Below are 26,693 nucleotides of genomic sequence, written 5' to 3' on the forward strand. Positions count from 1 at the left end.
TTTAAATAACTGGCATGTTAAAATGCTTTAAATTAAGAAAATAGTATACAATGACCCACATTTCTGAATAAATAAATATAGCATATGTTTTACTACTATAAGGATTTACCTGAGCTTTCTACATGTCAACAGCTCTTCAGATACAGTAAAGTGTAATTTGGCTACCAAGATATAATTTGCACAAAATTTTTAAAAAATCAACTGTTGTTTAAAATGAAGCATGATTTAATAGGCATGTCCTCTTTATTTTTTAAAAATCTTTACTGGAGTATAATTGCTTTACAAAGTTGTGTTAGTTTCCGCTGTATAACAAAGTGAATCAGTTATATGTATACATATATCCCCATATCCCCTCCTTCTTGTGTCTCCCTCCCACACTCCCTATCCCAGGCCTCTAAGTGGTCACAAAGCACCGAGCTGATCTCCCTGTGTTATGGTGGCTGCTTCCCACTAGCTATCTATTTTACATTTGGTAGTGTATATATGTCAATGCTACTCTCTCACTTTGTCCCAGTTTACCATTCCCCCTCCCCATGACCTCAAGTCCATTCATATCCTCTTTAAAGTCCAATGTCAAATGAGAATCATTGTCATTGGGTAGAAATACTTTATATTATTCCTTCTACTTTCCCTCCCTATATAATCTGCCCCTTAAATGTAGACATGCTGACCCCAAAAGAAATTCATCCATCCATAATACCCCTTTTCAAAGGTGCCTATGCTGTGATGTTGCAGTCTCTCTCATTTGAAATACAACTTCAGAGTGGGGATTACTATGCTTTTCTGTGATAATATAGCTCAAGTTTAAAGAAAAGTGAGCAGATGTATAGAAGTGTGCTGGCTAATTTGGAGTTTCCATCTAAAAAGCCTGGGATATACCATTTCAGTTTAACACCTAACTTTCCCCTTACTCTTTCTAACTTCTACGTTCATTTATTTAGTTTTCCAGATGAGACAGCTATTTGACACAGGTTAAATTATTTTTAGAGAACTTGGAAATAATTCGAAGAGTTAGTGGCAAGAATGGCATTTCTTTTGTTAGAAATAGCAAATAGGGTTTTGCTTCTCCTGGGCCTCTTTCACCTTGGTTTCTCCAGGACCTGGTAATACAAATGTAGCAATAATTTAAAAAAGCATTTTGATGAAGTGAACAAATAACAGCAACTGTCTACACTCTAGGAGTTATGTATGCAATTCAGTTGAAATAACTTTTCATGGTTCTATAACAGAAAAAAAAATCAAAGTAGCTGAGCTTTTAAAGTAGATTTCAAAGCGATTCCAGAGTTTTGACTCTTTTTGCTAATCACGTGGAAACTGTGTTCTACTTTTTCTGCTTATATTTTAGTTTTTCTAAATCAAAACACACAAAAACCAATAATTAAGGCCTAGGAAATATATTTAAAAGCAGTAGATATATCTTTTCTATATTCTTAAAAATACTGACATGCTCTTTCATCTCTAAATCTTTTGTCAGGATTATAGGAAACACCATTTAATCACTCCTCATTTTAATGTTTATGTGCAAATAGCATAAATTTTGAAGAATATTAATTCAAATGACAAATATTAACATTTTAATTAATATTCTTCCACTGGATATCTTAAAAAATATATAGAAAATTTCATAATGCCTCTCCTTGGAAAGAATGTAAGAATATCTATGAAATATAATTTTATTGCTCAGACTTCATGAGAAAAATTCAACAATGGTCCATCAGACAAAAAGATTCATGTGAAGAATTGGATATTAAGTGCTTAAGTGTTTACAATATTAGTCTCTTTAAATGTAGAGATTGGTTTGTGAATAAAATTCCATATGTAAGATTTGGATGAATTTGGTAGCTAGTGTTTAGCATGTATTTGATGAATAATGGAACTGGTAACTGATTAGATATATAAATAGTCCACTGGTAATATTTCAAATCATTAATTGATTGAAAAATGGCCTTTGCTATTGTCACTTTTTAACTATTACCTAAAAAGCAATTTTCTGTATTTTTTAACTCTCTTCTGAATTTACTAATTCACTCAGAAATATTTATTGTCTACAACACTAGATACTATTGGAGACATGAAAAAATAGTGGTGAGCAAGATGGATGTGTTCACTGCCCTCATAAACTTACAGTCTAGTATACGATATTAGCCAAGGAGAACAATGGGTTTTTTTTTTGGGGGGGTGCCTCTCACTGTTGTGGCCTCTCCCGTTGCGGAGCACAGGCTCCGGACGCGCAGGCTCAGCGGCCATGGCACACGGGCCCAGCCGCTCCGCAGCATGTGGGATCTTCCCAGACCGGGGCATGAACCCGTGTCCCCTGCATCGGCAGGCGGACTCTCAACCACTGCGCCACCAGGGAAGTCAGAGAACAATGTTTTTAAACATTCTTAGCTTTGCAGTGAGTTTTATAGTTCATCAATCCTTTCCTAAGTCTATTTCTCACAAATGTGTTAATTCTCCTATATTAATACACACTTTGATAAACCAAATGTATTCTACCTAACCTTAAAAAATCCACACACCAGGTTTTACTCTTAATGCCACTACAGGAAATAAAATATTTTTTAAAAACTCGTGAAATACCATTTTACATTTATAGAAAACTATATTATTTTTTGTAATGTAAAAAGGAAGTCCACTTTCAAATTTGTTATTGTAGCTCTAACGGCTTGGAGATTTAGGTAGTGGAAGTAGAGAAAAAAAGGAAATATTTCTCTTATTCTGAAAAATGTCATGTTCTTTCAGCATCCACTACTGCATTCTCTGTTGGTCAAGATAAGTGTTTCCCAGTGAGAGAGGAAAGTTTTCAGACATTTTTAAGAATCTGGTTTCATAACAAGGCAAGTAGTTCTCTCAAACCTTAAAAAATACTTGCTATTTTAATGATGTTGGAAACCAAGATTAGATAACTTCTTTTTTTAAAAAATTGGTAAAATACACATAATGTAAAATTTACCATCTTAACGATTTTAAGTGTCTAATTCAGTGGTATTAAGAGCATTCACATTGTTGTTCCACAATCACCAAGCATTATTTCTTTTTTTACAGGAAGAACTTGATGCCAGTTGCGTAGTATGTAGAGTCCTCAGCACAAACTGTTGGTCTACTTGAATAACTTAATTGTATACTGCCTTCACTTGTGAATTTTTTCATATTTTGTGAATATTTTGATTATTTGAAATTATGCTTTCTATAAGTTTCTTCTTATTTGCTAGGCATTTCTGAAACAAAGACATTTTTCACCTTTAAACAGTTACACTTTTCTGAAAGATCGTGCAATTAGAAAAGCAGTCATTGTTTGCTAAACGTATCACAGTTGTAGCGCATCCATTTTTTCATGTTTCTAAACATACTGAAAGAACATCAATCAGCAAACTCATTGTGCTCTATGAAATATTAATTGAATTTGTAATTCTGTTTTGAACAACCCTCATGAATTTCCCAAATTTGTACCCTTTTCCTAAATATCTGCTCCCTTGAGGCCGCTCTGGCCTTGAGGCAATCACAGTATCAAGGAAATGGTACAGAGGCTCTCAAGGCCTTGAGGCCTCAAGCAATGAGTGTTCCATGGAACTAAAAAGTAATCATATTTAATAAGGAGAAAAGGGGGGAAGGGGAGGAGAATTGCGTGAGTCTTATAGTCAAAACAACACCAACGACTAGAAAACTCTGGGTTAAACATAGATTAAATAGTATACTTCACTGAAATACTGGTTTGGAGCTCTAATATGGATTTGTGAATTTCAAATAGGAAGACACAGTATGCAAAGAATTCCAAATTTTTTAACTAGGTAATTCCTTTTTTTTTTTTCTTTTTCTTTTAGGTAGTTCCTTTTTTTAGGAGCGTTTTGAAAAACAAGTGTCCAAAGAAGCACCATTTGTGAAAAATGAGAATAAATGTATACTTGAGTGAGTCCTCAAAATCATGCTTGGTCTGGATATCCTGATCACACAGTTTTATGGTGTTTCTAGTAACTGCTTGAGAGGATTCTAAGCAAGGCTTATATTAGTTTATAGTTTCCCACAGATCTGCTATGAGCCAGTAAGTATTTCTCAAAATGGAGCTTTGAAATGTGAAGTAAGATGTTGATGAAACTCTTTTAAAGGTTCTGCCTTTCTTGTTTGTCTAATTAATATGAGAAATTGAGTAAATGCTTTTTTTAACATGAAGGACAATTAGGAAGATGTGAAATAAATTGTATTCTTTTAAAATGAAATATTATAAAAGTTATACAGAAATATATATTAGAAAATAAAAGGCTAAGGTTTTGCTAACATCTGGGCATTTTATAGTAGTTTTATATACCATATTTTGAACAACCCATGAGGATTATTATAAATGTGTTAAAAATTCCAAAGCAAGAATGTTTAATAGCACTCTGGAATGAACATAATTTCTTTTTGAGAATTGCCAAATGGTTACATAAGTTGTTGTCATATCATAATTGAAGTATGTGGACTCTAGTGATACTAGACTTATTATGATCTATTATTCTTCACTAATGGTCATCATATCATTTATTAAAAGTTTAATATAAATTAACCCCAATTCTACACACACACACACACACACACACACACACACACCTATTTATGCTGATGATGGTGAAAAGTTGTGGAGAATTTCCATCTGGATTATATATTTTAGACACTTTCTGTTAAAACTCCACTAAAAATTCCAAATTATTATAAATAAATGTATAGGCTGTAGTATTCAGAAAAATCATCTTCCTCACTTGTAAACACCTCCAGTTCTATGTGACTTTATGTATATATATATTTAAATTTAAAAATTAATAAATTGCAATCCCATATGAATCACAATTCATATCGGTTCAGGCTAAAATAGATCTTCCATTCGTAATATGAGATACCATAACCTAGCTATATGATGTGTTAGATAACCAAGCAAAACAAGGGCACAACACTTCTGGAATACAGAATTTTGTATACTTGGAATCATAGAAGCTCAGAATTGGAAAAGACCTTAAAGCTCCCCTAGTCTTTTTTTTTTTAGGCAAGGAAACCGAGAATCACGGGACCAAAACTTTTTCACCTCTTATCTCCCGTCTTATGTCTTTCATCTTTTGCCTTTTGATTCTGCCTTTTCCAAGACATATGAAAAATTCTTCTGGCTTAGGAGAGTCAGAGAACTTTGCTTTACAGAAATTCCTTTGAATTCTAGCTTTGGTGTCATAGAACTTAACAACTTTCAGTGTCACCATTTATTAGATATTGATGCTATATCTGGGAGCAGTAGTTTCATACAGATATGAGGAATTGAAGCCAAGGAGAGGTTCATAGTCCTGTAATGATTTCACTGCCCTGTGAATTTGAAACATTTTTATATTGTCTTTGGCATATATTATTCAAACCTTATATTTTATATGTTTAAAAGACAGTTTAGCCTACATATAACAATATCTTAATTAACCACAGCTATCAATTTCTATAATGAATGATAAGCACAATTCCTAGATTCAATCCACACAAACATTTAAGTTTAAATATGTAATTCTTAGCAATCATACTCCAATAAAGATGTTAAATAAATAAATACCTACATAAATACAAAAATAAAAATAAATATGTAATTCTTTAAGTTTATTATGTAAGTGCCAAAGAAACCTCTGAGAAACATTATTAGTAATGCCTCCACCTGTAGCCATAAGGAAAAGTTGCATTAACTTTTTCTTTTTCCATTAGTGTGAGAGCACTTGAAATGGAAACCACAGTGGTAACAATGAATCTATTCCACATAATTTTAACTAACCAAGTGTACTACCTTATATTTTACTTACTCAACAAAGATATATTCAAGGAAATTTAGAATAATTAAATAAAAATGAGTAATCTGGGCTTCTCTGGTGGCGCAGTGGTTGAGAATCCGCCTGCCGATGCAGGGGACACGGGTTCCTGCCCCGGTCCGGGAAGATCCCACATGCCGCGGGGCGGCTGGGCCCGTGAGCCATGGCCGCTGAGCCTGCGCGTCCGGAGCCTGTGCTCCACAACGGGAGAGGCCACAACAGTGAGAGGCCCACGTACCGCAAAAAAAAAAAAAAAAAGAGTAATCTGAATATGTGTATACTTCTAAAGCAATGGTTACCAAATTTGATCAGGAAGCATTTGAATTTCATGGTGATCAAGGTAGAATATGAATTATTAGGATATTTGATCATATTAATGAGTTGGAATCAGTGCTTCTTAGAGAAACTATAACTCTATTATAGGTACATGGTGCAAAAATCTTAGACATGAATATATATGACCACATTTATTAACTGTCCAATTAGGCACAGTCACCTTTCTATATGTATTCATAAAATACATATTTTATGATACTTGGACATTCACTTTGTCAGACTCAACAATTATCAGGCATCAGTTTTTTAAAAGAAAACTTATTGGTCAAACTGTTAAAAAATCTAATCAAATGTGAACTGGAAGAAAGATTGGCCATATTCAACTAAGCAATGGAACCATTTTCCAAGTTTTCAGCCCACCATTGTATAGTTTGAGAACTATTGCTCCAAAGTCTATATTATGTTTTGTTGGTTAATAATTTAAATAGTAGGTAGAGATGGTGACTACATTTCAATCTGTGAATATATAATTTTGAAAAATAGAGAACATAAAAATTTACTCAATAATGTACTTTTTAAAATGCATATTATTATTAAATGCATATTATAAAAATGGTGCTTATTTTGAACAAATGTTTTGATGATACATTTGCTCTGCAATAATGTATGTGTTAAGAATCATAAACATAACTGAAATATTAATTTTGGAACGAACTCCAATAAAAATGTTAAATAAAAAAATACCTACATAAATACAAAAATAAAAATAAATAAAAAATAAATATGTAAATCAATAGCTAGCAATTAAAAAAATGTTAAATAAGTCTGACATTTGTTAGATCCCCATGAGTCGATTTGACAATGTCAATTAACTGGCTGACAGGGTGCTTTTTCCACTCTGGTTATTTGAAAGGGTTGTTGTGACACATTAATCTCTTTAAGAGGTTTTCCTCTCCCCTTAATCTCCTTGTTCTATTCTGGCTTTTATAGATTTTTTTTCTCTTGTATGTTATATCCTGATTTTTTTTTCTTCTTTGTAAACAGTAAGAATATTTTATCTTTCCTAACTCACAGAGTTGGTGCCAAATTATTTGTCCATGAGGGAATATCCTTAAACACTGAAGTATTATATGTATGTTATTATTATCCTTTTCATTATTATTTAATCAAGCAAAATGCGGTGAATCAGCTGGCTTGGTGTACAGATAAAGTGGTTTCTACAGATGTTTCTTCTCAAGCTGATTATCTGTGTTTATCTTTGGGTAATAATAATAATTATATAATTGGCTAATGACATTTATCAAGTTCTTAATATACACCAGACACCACCATAAGCATTTTTCAAACATTTACTTAATCTTCACAATAATTATTTGGTAGATACGAGTTTACATCTGATTTTTCTTTTTAACAGTTGAGAAAGTTAAGACCTAAAGGAATCTAATCACTTGCTGAGGTCATAGGGCTCATAAGTAGACAGAGCTCATGTTTGCTTGATTCTGGAGACCAAGTTCTCGTCTATATTATGCGTGCAGTTCTAAAGCACAACCATATAGAATGAAGATCTGTAGCTGAGAATTTGAGAAAGTAATCAAATTTTGGCAAAGCTAAATGAGAGTGGGCTCATACTCCAGATTCTGATCAACACATGTAGATTTAGTCACATTTTCATCCACTACCATTTTTGGCACATAAAAAGATGTGTGTGTGATTTTTTTTTTGATATGTGTATAAGCCATGATTAAGCAAATGGTATCTCTGAGTGACCTTAACTTTTGACAAAGAAATTCACACTAATTCTATCTGTACCTTGTTCTCTCCCAATTCCAAACCAGATTCTTTTTTTTTTTTTATAACTTTATTGGAGTATAATTGCTTCACAATGGTGTATTAGTTTTTGCTTTATAACAAAGTGAATCAGTTATACATATACATCTGTTTCCATATCCCTTCCCTCTTGCGTCTCCCTCCCTCCCACCCTCCCTATCCCACCCCTCCAGGCGGTCACAAAGCACCGAGCTGATCTCCCTGTGCTATGTGGCTGCTTCCCACTAGCTATCTACCTTACGTTTGGTAGTGTATATATGTCCATGCCTCTCTCTCGCTTTGCCACAGCTTACTCTTCCCCCTCCCCATATCCTCAAGTCCATTCTCAAGTAGGTCTGTGTCTTTATTCCTGTTTTACCCCTAGGTTCTTCATGACTTTTTTTTTTCTTAAATTCCATATATATGTGTTAGCATACGGTATTTGTCTTTCTCTTTCTGACTTACTTCACTCTGTATGACAGACTCTAGGTCTATCCACCTCATTACAAATAGCTCAATTTCATTTCTTTTTATGGCTGAGTAATATTCCCTTGTATATATGTGCCACATCTTTATCCATTCATCCGATGATGGACACTTAGGTTGTTTCCATCTCTGGGCTATTGTAAATAGAGCTGCAGTGAACATTTTGGCACATGTCTCTTTTTGAATTATGGTTCTCTCAGGGTATATGCCCAGTAGTGGGATTGCTGGGTCATATGCAAAACAGATTCTTAAAAATCAGAATGAAAAAAAAAATCCCTAGGGTCATTTAACTTAGGTATTACATATTTTGTTTTTTAACTGACAACAATATTTCCAAATATCTCTTGCTCCTATTTATCTGTCCACTTAACTTCAGACCTTACAGACGTTCTTTACTGGAAAGAGGAATCAGGTTTTCTCTTCATATTTGTGGGAATGTAATACTCCATTTCTCAGGATTCATAGAGATGGAACTTAACGTTCTTTATTTTAAAACTTTTGATGATGGCTCTTTGAGTGTACCAACAAATCCAACATCTCTACCATCCCCTCCGACTTATATTTCTACATCCTTGCTCTACCCTTGAACCCATCACACCTTCATGCCATTCTCTCTGCTTGAAATACTCTTTATTCTCTGCATGGTGAAGTTATTTATCCTTAAAGGCTCATTCAAAGAGTCTAACCTCATCCTAACCACCCCCCCACCCAAAAGTATAAAGAAGTTTTCTTTTCAGGCTTCTGCAGCACAGAAGCTGGCAGATAATGGAAGGGAAACAATGATTTATGGAATTGTCAACTTCATTAAAAATGAATTAGAGACTGATCTACCTGTCAGGAGGCCTCCTCTCTTAGAAAATTTAGAACTCCTTGTTTAAATTTCAAACACTCATTCCCCTTGTGGCTATAATTGGCTTGGACAAGCCACAGCCAAATGAACATATGTGGACAGTAGATGCCAAATAATGCAATTTTATTGAAATATTCATGTGGCTTTTTTGTTGGCGGGAGAGTGTACTGTTATCTCACCATATACACTTAGTTCGAAAAATGCAGCATAAGGAAAAAAACAGATCCCATCCGCCAGACAAAATAGCTATAAAGTGGAGAAATAAGGTTTTTAATGAATCCATTGAGAGTAACTTGAGTTATTTTTTAATGTAAGAGCAAATAAACTCTTGAGCAGAGCTGCATAGCCATGTAGTATTCTTTTAATTTATAGCTAGGCCAAATCCAAATCCTGGTTTTAGCTAAATTAGAATGCTCCCAGAAGAGAGAATGATTAGACAATACAAATGAGCTCTAAAATCTGGCTCATTGTCTAAGGGGACTAGAATTCCATCCTCAGTTCAAGACAAGTAAACATTTCTCCATATATTCATGAAACTCACTGCACAACTTGGCTGGATTTTTCTGTTTTCTTTAGCACATGTCCACAAAAACAAGAGGTCTTCCATATTCCACTCTGAAGGAGTGTGGGATAAGATCAAACACCCGTTCTTTCTTCTTTCTTGGCCAACGTTGTCTGTCTCCATTTTCAGACTTCTATTTTAATGAGTGCTTTTTTTCTACTAATAGACTCATTTGAAATATAACTCATTCAGTTGATTTTAATGATTAACAAAGAAAGATTCTTTAACAACAAGGTCCCACTGTATAGCACAGGGAACTATCTTCAGTATCCTCTGATAAACCATAATGGAAAAGAATATGAAAAAGGATATATATATATATATATATATATATATATATATATATATATATATCTGAATCACTTTGCTGTACAGTAGAAATTAACACATTATAAATCCACTATACTTTAATAAAATAAATTTTAAAAAGAAAGATTCTCTATATTGATAAAAATTAATTACAATGTACACTGTGTAAAGCAAGACATTGTAAGCAATCAGAGGTATTTGGGGCTTGTCACTATTGAGATGCATTGTTTTCCTTAATACTTCACAGCATGGAGAAGAACTCTGCAGAAACATGACTTTGAATCCTTCATTTGTCCTGTCCCAATTGGGTATCTTGGACTGTAGTTTAACATGCCTGTCTCAAGAAGGGAATAACTCAACTCAGGTCCCATCTGTTTTACAGGCTGATGTGGGCGTGTTCATGTTATCATCATGAAGCACTACAGGTTGTTTGCATAATTACATATGAAGACATTTACAAAATTCTGTGCCCCTTAGAGTCAGGAAACCTTAGGTTGTTTCCCAGCTCTACCTCTGGGCAGCTGGGTGATCAAAGCAAAATACTATCTGTTAAACTACATTTTACTCACCTGGACAGAGAGGGACAAATTTCTTCACTCAAAGTTAATGAGATGTCTAAATGAAAATAGCACAGTGCCTGGAAAACATAGATACTCAATAAATACAAGTGGAATTTGGACTAAGTAGTATAAGAAAATCATCTGAATCATCTCTCTAGGACTTAAGTCTTTGAGTAGAATAAGTATAAATATCGAAATTGCACAGAATTTAATTAATTAATTAATTAATTGATTGATTAATTAATTAATTAATTAATTTGTTTATTGCTGTACGTGGGCCTCTCACTGTTGTGGCCTCTCCCGTTGCGGAGCACAGGCTCCGGACGCACAGGCTCAGCGGCCATGGCTCACGGGCCCAGCTGCTCCGCGATATGTGGGATCTTCCCGGGCCGGGGTACGAACCCATGTCCCCTGAATCGGCAGGCGGACTCTCAACCACTGTGCCACCAGGGAAACCCTGCCCAGAATTTTAAATATATATATTCTATTATTTTTACTGGAAGATGAATGGTTATTGGTATTTGTAACAATGTTTCTAATCCTATTTGGCTGGTTCCTAAAAGAATGGTGTTACAAGAATATTTGCTTCCTATCTGGGGCTGATAAGAGGTGGGGATGTCACACTCACTGGGGATCACACAACGGGCCTCCTCAGCTAGGGGACTGGGATGTCTGGGAAGGTGAATCAGAGAATGTCTTGTGACATTTTTGAGTAAGATGGTGTGGAAACTGATGGCATAGCGAAAGGGGTGGATAGCATGCGTCATGTCTAAATGTGTGATCAGATGAGTGATAGAAATCTGAGCTCATCTTATTCTTCCTGATTTGTCTTAAGCCCTTACAAACCCCAAGCCAAGTGAACCCCGCCTTGCCATTATAATACAAAACACATTATGGTAAATTAGACAAGTCACTATATTCTGTCACTTCTATTCTTTAAGTTGGAGGCTTTATCATGAGGAATTTACTGCTCTTTTAACATTGTTCTCAAGGGCGATTTGCCCCTGTGACTCCCAGCACAAGTCAGCATCTCCTGTCAATGTGGGAGGGAAGTGGGAGCAGGGTGGGGGAAAGAAAAGTGAGGAAAAGAAAAACCAAGACTTCTGACCTCTAGAGTGTTGGGCAAATATATTAGCAGTGTTTAAAATAATAGAACCCAAGGGTTGTAAAGACCTTAAAAACCCCTTAGTCTTAGTTCTCACTCAGTGAAGCAATCATTTTTATAACCATATGTCTGATATCCATCCAACCTCTTCTTGAATGCCTTCAGTAATTCTTGAATATCAATCTGTTCCCTTGTTACTAGAAATGTCTTTTTAAAATTAAGACAGGTGCTAAACTCCATAGAACTTCTAGTCTTTGGAAAATAAGTCTTGTTATTCCTCTACTTGACAGTCTTTCGAAGGGTTGAAGCTAGCTTTTATGTTTCATTACTCTTTTTTTCTCCAGGTGAAAAAGCATCAGTGCTTTAACCACTCCTGATATCCTTTGCTAACATCCTCTGAAAGTGCCCCAGATAAACAGTGAGTCCTTTTCATAGTTACCGAAGCTATAGCTGTTGTTTAAAATAAATTATTATATAAAACAGTTTTTTCTGAATACTTAAGTAATAATATTCATTGTGTCAAATCACCCATAATGTCACCCCAAGATAACCACTGTTTACATTTTCATGTGCTTCTTTTCATCTTTACATACTTTATATCATTTTTATAGAATGGATTATATACACAATTTCGAACCTTGCTTTTTTTCTAATATTGTGTTTGAACAATTTCCTATCTCCTTAACACTCTTTGAGAAGATGTCGCAGTAATTCATCCTAAATCTAGCATTCTAAATTCTATCTTGATAATATCTTCTTCTTGACCCCTTGACCCTAAGTATCTGCAGAAATTCTTTTTGAAGCACTTTGTCAACATCAAGACTATGGCTATAAAGACTTGAAGCACTTGGCAGGTAATCATTGATAACAAAACACTTCAGGTACAATAGAAAGCCAGTGTTTTTTTGTTTAGAAAGTTGGTTGAAACTGAGAACACATCTCTCTCCTTTGTTGACCAAGTCTTCCTTATTGAAAAGACACTTCTGAAGCAGATAAAGAAATTTACACTCTCTATTCATAAGGTATTTAATCTTTGTATTCTCATGATGACACTGAGGGCCATTAGCCAAGGAGACTCTCTCCTGATGACAGAGGTGGATCCCCAGTGAAAGGAATCAAGTGAAGGTAAAGCAGCACAAGGCTTTGTAACCATAGTTACTTTAAGTCTAAGATTATAAACGTATTGTTTCCATTATGAAAGATGCATTAACATTCCTGTTTGTCCAGTCTTAGAAACCTTGTTATCATGGCTAGCCTGTTTACTTACTTATCTCTTAAGGGATGGCTAGGCTTAATTAACACTTAAACATTAACCTTGAAGATATGTCCTGGGAGTGCCAGAGAGGGGGGATAGAATTCTTTGAAAATGGGATGGAGTAATCTCAAAGAAATGCTGAAATTCTGAGAGAAACAAAAACTATCTTATGAGCCTCTTCAAGAATTTGCTCCTACCAACTAGGAAGATTCTAGAAATGACCACCTATGTCATTATACATGCACCTGAATGAAGTGAAGGGTGAAAGGGGCGGACTTTGGAAAGTAATCCTTAAAAAACAAAATTGCTATGTACTTTGCAGCTAATCATTCATCTAGTTGTAGCAGATGTTTTCTTGTAAATGGTAAAAAAAAAATATTCCCAGTAACCTCTGGAATGATTCACATATTCATAACAATGAAGTAGAATGTTCTTTAATGACTAGGCTGTCACCACATTTAGGGAAATTGCTTCCTCAGTTATTTTTTTCTCCCTTTGTAGCAAACATCCTGAAAACCGTACTGTACTATCATTTGCATGAGAAGTTGGCTATCGTAAACCACTATATCAATTATGGAAGTATTGTAGTGTTGTTATTTCCATGGGGATTTTCAAAGAAAGGATACCAGTATGAGTTGTCTCTAACTATTTATAATAAATTTCCAGGGTTAGGAGTTTCCAACTGGCTTTTCAAAAATATTATAAACTCTAGTGTTAGACTTTTGAGATTTGAGGTCTTCTCTAAAGTTTCTTTCTGCCTTGTAAAGCAAGGAGAAACTTAACTTTCACTCAAAACAGGACCATATTAATCAATATGATAACCCTCCCCAATATGACTCCTATGCATCCTGCAGAATTTAGCTTTAACATAACTTTCTCAAAGAAACCTTCTCTTTTGCTGTGCTAAATTAACCAACCCATGACCCCATTACCTGATCACATTTTACACCCTCAGTACCCTAAAGCTTTTCATGTAACTTAGCACACTATTAATGTTCACTCAGTACCTGTCTTCTCCACCAAGTTTAAAATGATATCAAAACAGGGACCTTATCTATGCTTTCTCAGTGGTGTTTCCTCAGAACCAAACATAGTGATTTGCACATGGCTGGCCCTTAATAAATGTTTGTTGAAAGAATAAAATCGAGGCATTACATATACCTAGAGTTTTTGAAGCATGAACTTTTCTATAATACCACATTACTAGTTTTATATGCAGAGTATATATCATACTTTGGAAGGCAGAATCTAGTACATCTGAATTGAGGCATGCCCATGGTTAGTGACACAGTTTGCCATCTTGGGGGAAACTCAAAGTTATTTCCCTCTCACTCTATTCTCTATTCTACCTCAGGAGGAAGATAAACATGAAGAAAGGGCAGTATTGGGTCATGCCCAAAGGTACAAAACCCTCCATGTGACAATAAAAGGGGTTAAAACATCTTGTGTTCTGCTGGTAAATTTTCTTTGTAATTAGGAACCAATTTTCACACTCTTAGTAACTGAGAATACATGCTCTAGTAGAGAGAAATTGAGACTTTATGATCAAAGGAAGCCTTTAAAAAGTATATATTATTATTTCTAATTATCTGGACCAGAATATTTGCTTTTGTTCATCAAATACTAGTACTGTTTTGTTTTAAATAGAAATTATATTATATAGTAAAAATTTTTAATTATCCTCTTTGTAGAGTCTCTCTATTTTCAGAGTATTGAAATAGTTATTCCAGTCTGAAGAAAAGAGGCAAATCTCCTGTGCAGAAGAATTTCAAAAAATGTCCATAGATACTCTACCCCAAAGGAGGTGGAGCATAACTTCCCATTACTTAAGTATGGGCTGTGCATAGTGACTTCTTTCTAAAGAATATAGTATGAAAGGCAGGGGCCAGGAATAACTTAACAGCAGAGAAATCTGACAAACACTTCCTCATGTAGGTGAACATCAACAGGGATGTCATGTTGGTAGTCTGTACCTTTGATATGATGTGATGAAAACGACACCTTACTTCTGTGGTCTTCCCCCTAAAATGCAACATCACAGCCTAATCATGAGAGAAACATCAGTCAAATTCCACAAAATAGCTGACCAGTGCTCCTCAAAGTGATCAAGGTTATCAAAAACAAGGAAAGTCAGAAATTGTCACAACCAAGAGGAGTATAAGGAGACATGACAATGTAGCATGGTATCTTGGATGGGATAGGACACTAGGTTAAAAGCTAGGAAATCTGAGTAAAGTGTGTGCTTTAGTTAATAATAATGTATCAGTATCAGTTCATTAGTGGTAACAAGTGTACCCTACTAATGTAATTGTCAATAGAGGAAACTGTATGGAGGAATTCTCTGTAGTACTTTGTAATTTTTCCTTAAATCTAAAATTGTTCTACATTAGAAAGTTAATTTTTTTAATGACCCTTCAAACCTTGGAAATTTTACTAGATTAAAATTCTTATGGTCATAATTTGAATTCTATTTACTGTAGTTGTTCTAAAAAGAATATGGACTGTATTAGCTTCCTAGGGTTGCTATAACAAAGTACCACACACTGTGTGGCTTAAACAACAAAATTGTCTTATAGTTCTGGTATATAGAAATCTGAGATCAAAATGTTCAGCAGGGCTGGTTCTTTCTGAAGGCTATGAAGAAACATCTGTTCCATACCTCTTGCCTGACTTCTGATGATTTGCTGGCCATCTTTGGCATTCCTTAGCTTGTAGATGTCTCAACTTGATAATCTCCGCATGGCATTATCCCTGTGTGCATGTCTGCTTCTGTCCAAATTTTTGTTTTATAAGGACACTAGTCATATTGGATTAGGGTCTTCCCTAATGACCTCATCTTAACTTAATCATCTCCAAAGACCCTATTCTCAAATAAAGTCACATTCACAAGTACTAGAGGTTATGATTTCAGTATCTCTTGGAGGAATACGTTTAAACCCATAACGAACACAGTCTTTGAATTCTAAGTGTTTGTTCATCTAAGAAGTCACCTCACTCATTGGATGACCATATGAGAGGGGTAAGGTAAGGATGGTACTAAAATTTTCTTCTAAGGCTGTCTCTGCTACTTCCTGAAAGTGATCCTGGAATTAACTAACTACTGACCCTTTTATAGGGCCAATCAGATTCAGTCTTTACTACATTTGAGTTGATACAATCATAGCTAAATCTAGAACTGTAACTTTTAGCTACTTCTTTTTTTGTTTGTTTCTTTGTTTTTGTGGTACGCAGGCCTCTCACTGCTGCAGCCTCTCCCGTTGCAGAGCACAGGCTCCGGACGCGCAGGTTCGGTGGCCATGGCTCACGGGCCCAGCCGCTCCGCGGCATATGGGATCTTCCCGGACCGGGGCACGAACCTGTGTCCCCTGCATCAGCAGGTGGACTCTCAACCACTGTGCCACCAGGGAAGCCCTTAGCTATTTCTTAAATTGATAAGAATTTTTAAGCTCAAATGAATATAAGTACATCGGACTTGGATGTGCATACTTCTCTCTTCTTGTCCCCACTCCACCTCTCCATCTTCCCAGCTTCCAACCATGTTCAATAGTCAAAGTGTTCAAATATGATTATAAAGCACAGAAACTGATCAATCTTAAAGAATTTTTCAAGACATAGTTCCAAGAAACCTGCTCAGCCCAGCCAAACCTTTTGAAGTTGATCTGTTGGTAGTCAGGAGTAAGTTATATACTCCTCAATCGACCAGACTTATAAACCCACTTATGTGATTATTTATCCTGTCTCCCTTCAGACCTGTTACAGTGGATACACTGCTATTACTTCTTTTAAGACTAATGTATCAATTTGAGCTTCAAGTCACATCACTTCAAAAAGCCACAAAATAAACAATATAAATAAGTAAAATATGTACTTTAGACAGTGTGTTAGATAGTAATAATTGTTAAGGAGAAAAAGCATGGAAAGGCAATATGAAATGTTAGACTTGGAAATTCTAGATAAGGTGTACAGGAATGGTCTCATTGAGAAGGTAACCATAGAGTAAAGAACTAAAAGAAATGGAAATTTAGACATGTGGATATCTGCAGGGAGACAACCAATAACGTCCCAGGCAGAGGGAATAGCTAATGTGAAAGCACTAAGGAAGGGGCATGCCTGGCATGTTCGAGGACAAGGTAGATGAAACAGAGAGAATGAAGGGAAGAATACTGAGATGACATCAAAGAGCTCTCAGGGAACCAGATCATTTAGAAGGTTGTTCAACATACTATTTTGGTTTATACTCTGATGTGGAAATCCATTGAACTGATTTTGAAAAGAGGAATGATAAGAAAATAATTATGTTTTCTGGGTAGAGAATAAATTATGGAGAACTAGGGGCAGAAAAAGGGAGACTAGTTAGGAGCTATTGCATTAATCCAAGCAAGAGAAGGTGGTGTTCAGGATGTCAAGTAGAGTGGGAAGAAGTTTTTAATGTTTGATGTAATTTCATGCAGAACAAAGAGAATTTGCTGATGCAATGGATGTGGAGACTGAGAAAGAGAAGAGAAAAAACCCAGCATGATTTATGAAAGGATTATATTACTCTTTGAGATAGGAAGGACTACAGAAGGAGCTAGAACTTTATTGGGGAAAGACAGACATCAGGTCAGTTAAGTTTGAGATACCTATTAGATTTTCAAGTGAGAATGTCAAGTAAACTCTTGGAGAGTTGACTCCAAGATTTAGGGGAAAAGTCCAGGTGGGAGACATAGAATTTTGAGCCATTAGCATATAGATGGTATTTCAAACCTTGAGACTGGGTGAGGTGACCTAGGCAATGAGTATAGGAAGGAAAGAGAAGTGGTCCAAGGACTGAGCCCTGGATGTTTCAGCATCTCTTAATTTTCATTCTTCCTCTGATGTTCCTCTTGTGTATTTTCTGCAGAGTGATCTGCTTTATAAATAACCATTAATGGTTGGCATTGCTCTACTGTATGTCAAACTTAAAAAGCTACAGTAATTAAAAGAGCATGGTATTGGCTTATAAAGATATAATGAATAGAATCAAGATTCCCATCAACAGACAGATGCGTATATGGACATGTGATTTACAACTACAGTGGTACCGTAATAGTGGGGAAATATGGTCTTTTCAATAAAAGATACTGGGAAACTTGACTATGAATAGAAAAATTAAAATAAATTTGACCTTATTTCGTATCATACAAAAACATCAATTCCATATGTATTGTAGACTTAAATATGGAAGGTAAACAATAAAACATCTAGAAGACAATTTGGAGAATATATTCATAATCTTATTATAAGTGAAAACTTCTTAAATGGGAAACAAAGCACTAACCATAAGGAAATATTGAGGATATATACTAAAATTGAATATTTCTGTTCATTAAAATATACCATTAATACAGTTAAAAACAAATCACCAAGAGGAGAAACATGCTTTCAACACGTATTGCCGATAAAGAGCTTTTTCCCAGATTATGTAAAGAACTCTCACCTAGGAGTAAGAAAGAAGCAGACAACTCAATAGAAAAAAAGGACAAGAGAACTGAAAAGGCACTACACACTCAAATACTGTGGCAGCAAATATCCAGTAAAAGTATGGAATATATGAAAATATATTCAAACTCACTAGTAATCAGAAAAATGCAAATTAAGATCACCTAAAGAATGACTAAATTTAAAAATACTGATGATAATAAATGTAATGCCAACAGGAATTACACACACTAGTACTGGGTGATATAGTACTACAACTACTTTGGAAAAATGTATCTACTAAAGCTGCCCATATTTTATGACCCCCTAATTTTACTCTTTAATATGCACCCAAGATAACGCAAAATGTGCATACCAGGAGACATGCACAAAAATGTTCATAGCAGCATCATCGACCATAGTCAAAATTGGAAAAATGTCCTTTAAAAGTACGGTTAAATAACTTGTGGCATCGTCATGAATGGATGGATGTAATTGTGAGTGAAAGGGGTCAGGAATAAACAAACAAACAAACAAACAAACAAACAAATAAATAAATAAATTTATATACAGTATGTATGTATGACTCAAAGTTAAAACAGAAAAACTGGAGTGTTTAACAGTACGTGCTTTGATGGTATTAAGAAAAGCAAGGAAATCATTAGCCTAACATTCAAAGTACTGGTAATTTTGAGGGGGGGGAGCGATAGAGAGGAGGCACAAAGGGGCCTGCTGGGCACTGACAATATTTTATTTCATGGTCATGATGATAGTTACATGGGTATTTGCTTTGTGATAAATAATAATTGCCCTTTCAGAAAAGAAAAAATAATTGAATTAGGAAACTAAAAGCTCAACTACACATTTTTGTTTCATTTCCAAAATTATTTTTCTGTTACAATTCCAAAAAAACCCATATTTGTTATAATTATTAACAGGCTTGTTAAAAAAGCCTGCCTACTGCAATGATGTATTGTATGTTTCTTTTGATTTTTATGCTTGGGTCATCTCTAGAAATTGGTAGAGCACCATAAAAGAAAACAAAAGAGGGACACAGAGCAGCGTGATCATATCAGACCAAGAAGAAAAGCCTGTGATCAGGGAGAGCAAAAGTTTTCTCACTTGACAGTCTGATTGATAGGTACTCTGATTGATCTTGAACCCACTAATGAGCCAAAAAAGAAAGTATTTTGTAATTGATTATTAATATCTACTCTCTTAGTCCATACAGGGTGCTATAACAAAACACTACAGACTGGGTGATGGATAACAACAGAAATTTATTTTTCACAGTTTTGGAGACCTGAAGTCCAAGATCAAGGAACCAGCTTGATAGCCTTCTGATGAGGACCCTCTTCCTTGTTCATAACCAGTGCCTTTTCTCTGTGTCCTCACATGGTGGAAGGGGCTACAGAGCTTTGTGGGGCCTCTTTTATAAGGCACTACTCCCATTCAGGGGGGCTCCACCCTCAAGACCTAGTTACCTACCAAAGTCCCACCTTTTAATACTAGGCATTTGGATTTTAATATATGAATTGGTGGGGAACAGATTTTCAGACCATACCATCTACTATTAGTAGATATTCGCTATATTTTTCCTAAATTATACAATTCCCAAGAAACAAATTAGCTCTAAATCCTACTAAAAGATAAATTTGGGGAGGTAATAGTTCAGTTAAACCTGAGCTTAAATAGAAATCCCAAATACTGTGATATAAATTTGGCTTGCATTTTACCTTCTGAATAAAAAGACAGTGTATGTATTTTCAGTGTGTGTGTGTGTGTGTGTGTGTGTGTGTGTGTGTGTAAGGAATGGAGTTGGGTGGGATGTGAGGTAGAGAATGACTTCTCACTAACAGGAAAATCATTAAATACATTCTCAGCAGAGAAGAGAGTTTATGCAAAATTGACTTGGAGCACAAAGACTTCTCTTAGCATAATCCTTTATATTTGTATTTAGAAGGTGCTTAGACTTAGGATAAATATTGGCATATACTTGGGAAAAATATTGGAAATAGTACCAATTTAAAATCAGAGCCTTGGTTTCTAATTTCAGTTATGTCACTAGTTAGGTATGTGAACTTGTGCAAATTACTTTTCTTCTCTGGACCCCTGCTTCTTTACCTGTCAAGCGAGCAATTAGGACTACATGGTCTCTGCATTTCCTTCCACTTCTAATAGTCTGTAATTCTGTGATGGAGACCGTTCGATTAGATGGAAAAAACATGAGCATTGGTGTCAGGCCTTTGTGACACACAGTGTCTTACTTAGCCTGTCAGAACCTCATTTTCTCATCTGTAAAATGGGGGTGAGTATATCTACATCATTTGATTGTGAAAGTTAAAAAGAGATGAAATTGTTAGTCAACCTGATGCTTAGATGTTAATGAGCTTCCAAAAATGGTAAATTGTAATAAAACTATCTCACCTACTTCAGACTCCAGGAGTTCCCCTTTCTTCTGATCTCAGAACAATTAGTGTTTGGGTCAACCATTTGCTAACCCATCCATCATGTGACATCTCTTCCATTTATGTCTTAAATATTAACTAAATATTATATTACATTACTAGTAATGATAATAGTGGCCATTTACCTATCACTGACTATGTGCCAGGCACTGTGCTTGGTACTTGCATATAATCCTCACAGCAGCAGTGTGAAGTAGGTACTTCCTTGCTTGAGGGTTAGGGCCAGGTCATATTTCATTAAATACCCACACACTGCCGAGCACAGCACCTTGAACTTGGTAGATGCTCATTACACATATTTTTGATTGCCTGAAGTATGGCAGTGGGTCCCCTGCATCTCCCTCTAATGTATGTAGTTATTTGATTTATAAGAAATTTCTGTCCCTGACTGTGGTCAGCTATTGAATTTATGTTTGACAAGAAAACCATAGAGTTTGGCAACTCTGCAGTGATAGGTGATGTGTGATTCATTTGGGGAAGAATAGACATTTTCTATTCAGACTCTGAATTCCTTATGGTTCTTATGGTTAGTTAATCATGTCTATAGGAATGCATGACTGAGCAGACAGATTCAAAGGTAGGAGACTTTAATCAATTACTCCATTGTATGTTTCCAGATATCATCTTGTCACCCACTGGTAATATTTTCTATACCCACTGCTCAAATGTATGAGATGAATACAGTCTGGTGTTTGTTCATCTTAAGAGAAATTCCGTAACACAGGAAGCAGGGTCCAAGCTGGAAGCACTGGGTACCTAAGATCCAGAATACTGTGACCCTTCAAAGCAACCAGGAAATCCCCCCAATAAGTCACTTCTTTCTGTATCCCAAGGAAGCTGCCTGGCTTGGCACACAATGGGAGATGCATGGGAACACGCCCTTCTCCAAAGAAGCTCCAAGGAAGGAATCAGAAATGGTTCTGGAAGCTTCTCAGCCACAGAGGTAGCAGGGTGAGAGCTGGCAGAAGTCACAGAGAGCCATCATTCCAACTGCTGCTCTCAACCCTTGCTGCCAGGAGGCTGGCACAGCAGTTCCTCCTCAAGTAATTACTCTTGGCCTCCTTAAAATACCCCCAGGTTCCCAGTGGATGTTTTTCTTCACTCTCCCCATGAAATCACTGGAATCTGGGCAGTGGTGAGGGCAGGGGACTAGTATGGTAGGTACTGAACAATCCCAGTTTCACCAGTGGGAGGAATGGCCCTGTAAATCCTTTCCAAGAGGGCCCACCAAGTCCTTCAGAAAGAAGAGGCAGCCAGTGACATGAATATGATTATTGTAATGGAGCAAAATGTGTGACTCCTGGGGATTCTGTTAAATCCAGCAAAAGTGAATGCTACAGTTAAGCCATGTCCCTGGGGAGCACTAACCCTGAAGCAGACATTAATTAGGGCTTCTCAGGGGCACAGCAAAGGCAGGAGTGGGGAGAACTTTTTTCATTACAGAGACAGAGCTCCATTCTAGTCTGCTTCTTTCTATGGGGGCAACTCTTGTATCTTTTGTTTGTTTGTTTGTTTTAAACCAAACAGTTTGAGCTGCTTGCTTACCAGATCCCTGTCATGCCAAAGAACATTTTCAATTCAAAACGAGAGCTGAAAAAACTTTTTTAAAATGAATCAGTAGGTGGAGCTCTTTCTTTTTATTTATTTTTCAATCCAAGGTCCCATTTTTAGTGAGGGACACAGAACTTTTAAACAAAAAAAATAGGCATTTTAAAAATGAAAACACATATACGATGTGCTTTCCTAATTGAAAGGGTATATTGTGAAATCATTACTGTCACAGAACATTTGCGTTGCATGCGAATGCTTAAGCAAAGAAAATATATAAACCTAAAATGACTTTAGCAATTTGAAAGTGATAGTGGACATCTGTGTTCAATAACTTTTTGCTGGTAACTGGTGTTTAATATTTCATGTCAAATCAAGAAGAGTGATAGAAGGTTTGTGAACACAGAGATGGCTGGCATTTTTGCAACACAGCCTGCCCTTTGTCATATTCACCATAAAGAAACCTGCTGTAGTGAGGGTTGAAACTGCACCAGAGTGACTCCTTTTTTGGAACTTATATAAACTTCCAAAATACACGGGGCTCTATTTTCCTTTAGAATGATGTCTATAAGAAAAAAAGGTTAAAGGACTTCCAAAGCTTATTATTTATTTAAGAGAAAAAGGGGTGTGTGTGTGTTGGGGGTAGGGGGGTTCTTGAAAGAAATTACAGAAGAATAAATCATCTAGAACAAATCTTACCTTTGTGTTTTCGTCAATCCTGATTCTTTCCTACTTGGTGTGCAGTGATGTTTAGGAGTTTGGTTGCCAATAGAAACATACCTTCCCAAGGCTTACAATGAAGTATGTCTAGATAGTATTTTAATGTTTATTTAGTTGGGCAGGATGGGGGTGGGGAGTGGAGAGTAGGGAGCAAGAGCTTTTAACTTTATAATTTTATAATTTCTTTTTCCACATCATCTTAGGCCTGCAATCTTGATTCTAAATGCACGTTTGTCTTAGCAACAAATGTGATAAAAGGAAGGACTTAGGGGACAGCATTATTCTTTGAGCTGACCGCAGGATTAGCACTTAGCGCTGAAAATGGTCCAGTTGACCTTGTAGTCATGTTAAGCCATGCTGACCTCAACATCTTCTTCTATTCAATTCTCAGGAGGCTGGACCCTGGGAACTGCTTTGAGTGGTACATAATAAAAAGTCAAGTAAGAAGACTCATAGAGTTTGAGATACTGTAGACATCTAAGCACAGTTTTTATTCATGTTGATAAGCAAGGACATATTCCCCTTCCCTCCCCTAAAAGTAATGTGGTTTTATTGGGTTGGCCAAAAAGTTCTTTCGGTTTTAAGTAAAAAGACACGTTTTTCATTTTCACCAAGAATTTTATTGAACAACGTATTCATTAACCAAATGAACTTTTTGGCCAACCCAATAGAATGACCCGATCCTTATGTACATATACGCTCTTTTCCATTCTAAAGAAACTAATTCTAGTCACATAAAAGTAAGATTGGAAAGAATCCAGAAAACTGGAGTAATTTGCCTGTATGATTAAATTCATCTAACTCGGGTTCAAGAAGAGAAATAGGATTATGCAAGTTAATTAATTTTTAATAGAAAAATGACCACCAAAATCTGTTAGAACTAATAAATAAGTTCAGTAATGTTGCAAGATACAAAATCAATATATAAAAAATAAGTTGTGACTCTATACCTTAAAAATGAACTATCAGAAATAGAAATTAAGAAAACAATCCATTTACAATTGCATCAAAGAGTATAAAATACCTAGGAATAAATTTAACTAAGGAGGTAAGAAGATATGTACACTGAAAACTACAAGACATTGATAAAAGAAATTAAAGAAGACACAAATAAATGGAAATATGTTCTGTGCTCGTGTATTGGAAGAACTAATATTGTTAAAATGTCCATACACCCAAAATAATTGAACACAGGTTCAATTCAATCCCTACTAAAATTCCAGTGGTACTTTTCACGGAAATAGAACAAACAATTCTAAAATGTGTATGGAACCACAAAAGAGCCAAAGCAATCTTGAGAAAGAAAAACAAAGCTGGAGGCACCACACTTACTGATTTCAAACATATTACAAAACTATAGTAATCAAACAGTATGTTATTGGCATAAAAATAGACATACAGACCAATAGGACAGAATCGAGAGCCTAGAAGAAAACCTGCGTATCCATGGTCAATGAATTTACAACAAAGGAGCCAAGACCATACAAAAAGGAAAGAACAGTTTCTTCAATAAATGGTATTGGGAAAACTGGTTAGCCACATGCAAAATAATGACACTGGACCCCTATCCTACCCCATAAACAAAAATCAACTCAAAGTGGATTAAAGACTAGAATGAAAGACCTGAAACCATAAAAAAATTTCTAGAAGAAAAAGATTTTTTTTGTATTTGGCACCAAAAGCAAAGTCAAAAAAAGCAAAAATAAAGATGTTGGACTACATCAAACTAAAAAACTCTTGCATGGCAAAATAAACCATCAACAAGATGAAAAGGGAACCTATGGAATGGAAGAAAATATTTGAAAATAATTTATCTGATAAGGGGTTAATATCCAAAATATATTAGGAACTCATACAACTCTGTGGCAAAAAAACAAAAAAGAAAAAAATTCAATTAAAAAGTGGGTAGAGGAACTGAATAGATATTTTTCCAAAGAAAACATACAAATGGCCAACAGGTGCATAAAACAGGCTCAAAAACACTGATCATCTGGAAAATGCAAATCAAAACCAAAATAAGATATCACCTCACATTTATTAGAATGGCTATCATCAAAAAGATAAGAGATAAGTGTCAGAAAGAATGGAGAGAAAAGGTAACACTTATGCACTGTTGGTGGGAATATAAATTGGTGCAGCCACTATGGAAAATAGTATGAAGGTTCCTCAAAAACTTAAATAACACTACCATATGATTCAGCTGTTCTACTTCTAAATATATGTGAAGGAAACAAAAGCACTATCTTGAAGAGATATCTGCACCCTCATGTTCATCACGGCATTATTTATAATAGCCAAGACATGGAAACCACCTAAGTGTCCACTGATGAATCAATGGATAAAAAAATGGAAACAATAATTCCAAACACACAGTGGAATGTTATTCAGCCATGAAAAGGAAATACTGGCATTTTTCAACAATGTGGATGGACTTGGATGGTATTATGCTAAGGGAAATAAGTCAGACAGAGAAAAACAAATACAGTATGATCACACTTAAATATGTAATCTTAAATAAAAACCAAACTCATAGAAACAGAACAGATTGGTAGTTGCCAGAGGCAGTGGTAATAGGTGGGGGAAATGGATGTAGGTCGTCAAAAGGTACAAATTTCTAACTGTAACATTAATAAGTCCTAAGGATATAATGTACAGCATGATGACTAGTTAACAACACTATATTGTATATTTGAAAGTTGCTAAGACAGTAGATCTTAAAATTTCTCATCATAAGAAAAAATAAATTTCTAACTATGTGAGGTGATGGATGTTAACTAGACATTATGTTAATCATTTCACAATATATACAAATATCAAATCATTATGTTGTACACCTAAAATTAATACAATGTTATAAGTCAGTTATATCTTTTTAAAATTTTTATTGGAATATAGTTGATTTACAATGTTGTGTTAGTTTCAAGTATACAGCAAAGTGAATCAGTTATACATATACATATATCCACTTTTTTTTTAGATTATTTTCCCCTATAGGCCATTACAGAGTATCGAGTATAGTTCCCTGTGCACTACAGTAGGTTCTTATAATTATATCTTAATAAAGAAGAGAATGAAGCAGGTCTACATGTACTAATTAATCTCGGAAAATCTCAGTAACACAGGAGAAAACAAGTAGATAAAAAGAGTAGGAACATGCTCAGTGATATGATAGAGTCTAACGGCAAACCAGGCTAATTTTGTACCCAGAAATGTATATCTGCAGGCAAAAAATAGGTAACTGGACATAATAAATCACATGGAGAAGGTATAATAAACATCTTACTTTGTTTCAAATTGGCATTAGCCAATAATATGATAGTTTACATTTTGCTTTATGTTTTGCAAAATTACAATCATCCTGTCACTTGATTGTGATTAATCTCATGAGGATCAAGGAAGTACAAGCATCTTCCTTGTTGGAGACACAGGGAAAAAGATGGCTGAACAATGAATTTTGCCTAAGATTACAAGGAACCTTTGTGAATACATTTGTCCAAAAAGCTAA

The sequence above is a fragment of the Mesoplodon bidens genome (assembly GCF_964165515.1).
Source record: "Mesoplodon bidens genome assembly, chromosome: 5".
Taxonomy (NCBI): Eukaryota; Metazoa; Chordata; class Mammalia; order Artiodactyla; family Ziphiidae; genus Mesoplodon; species Mesoplodon bidens.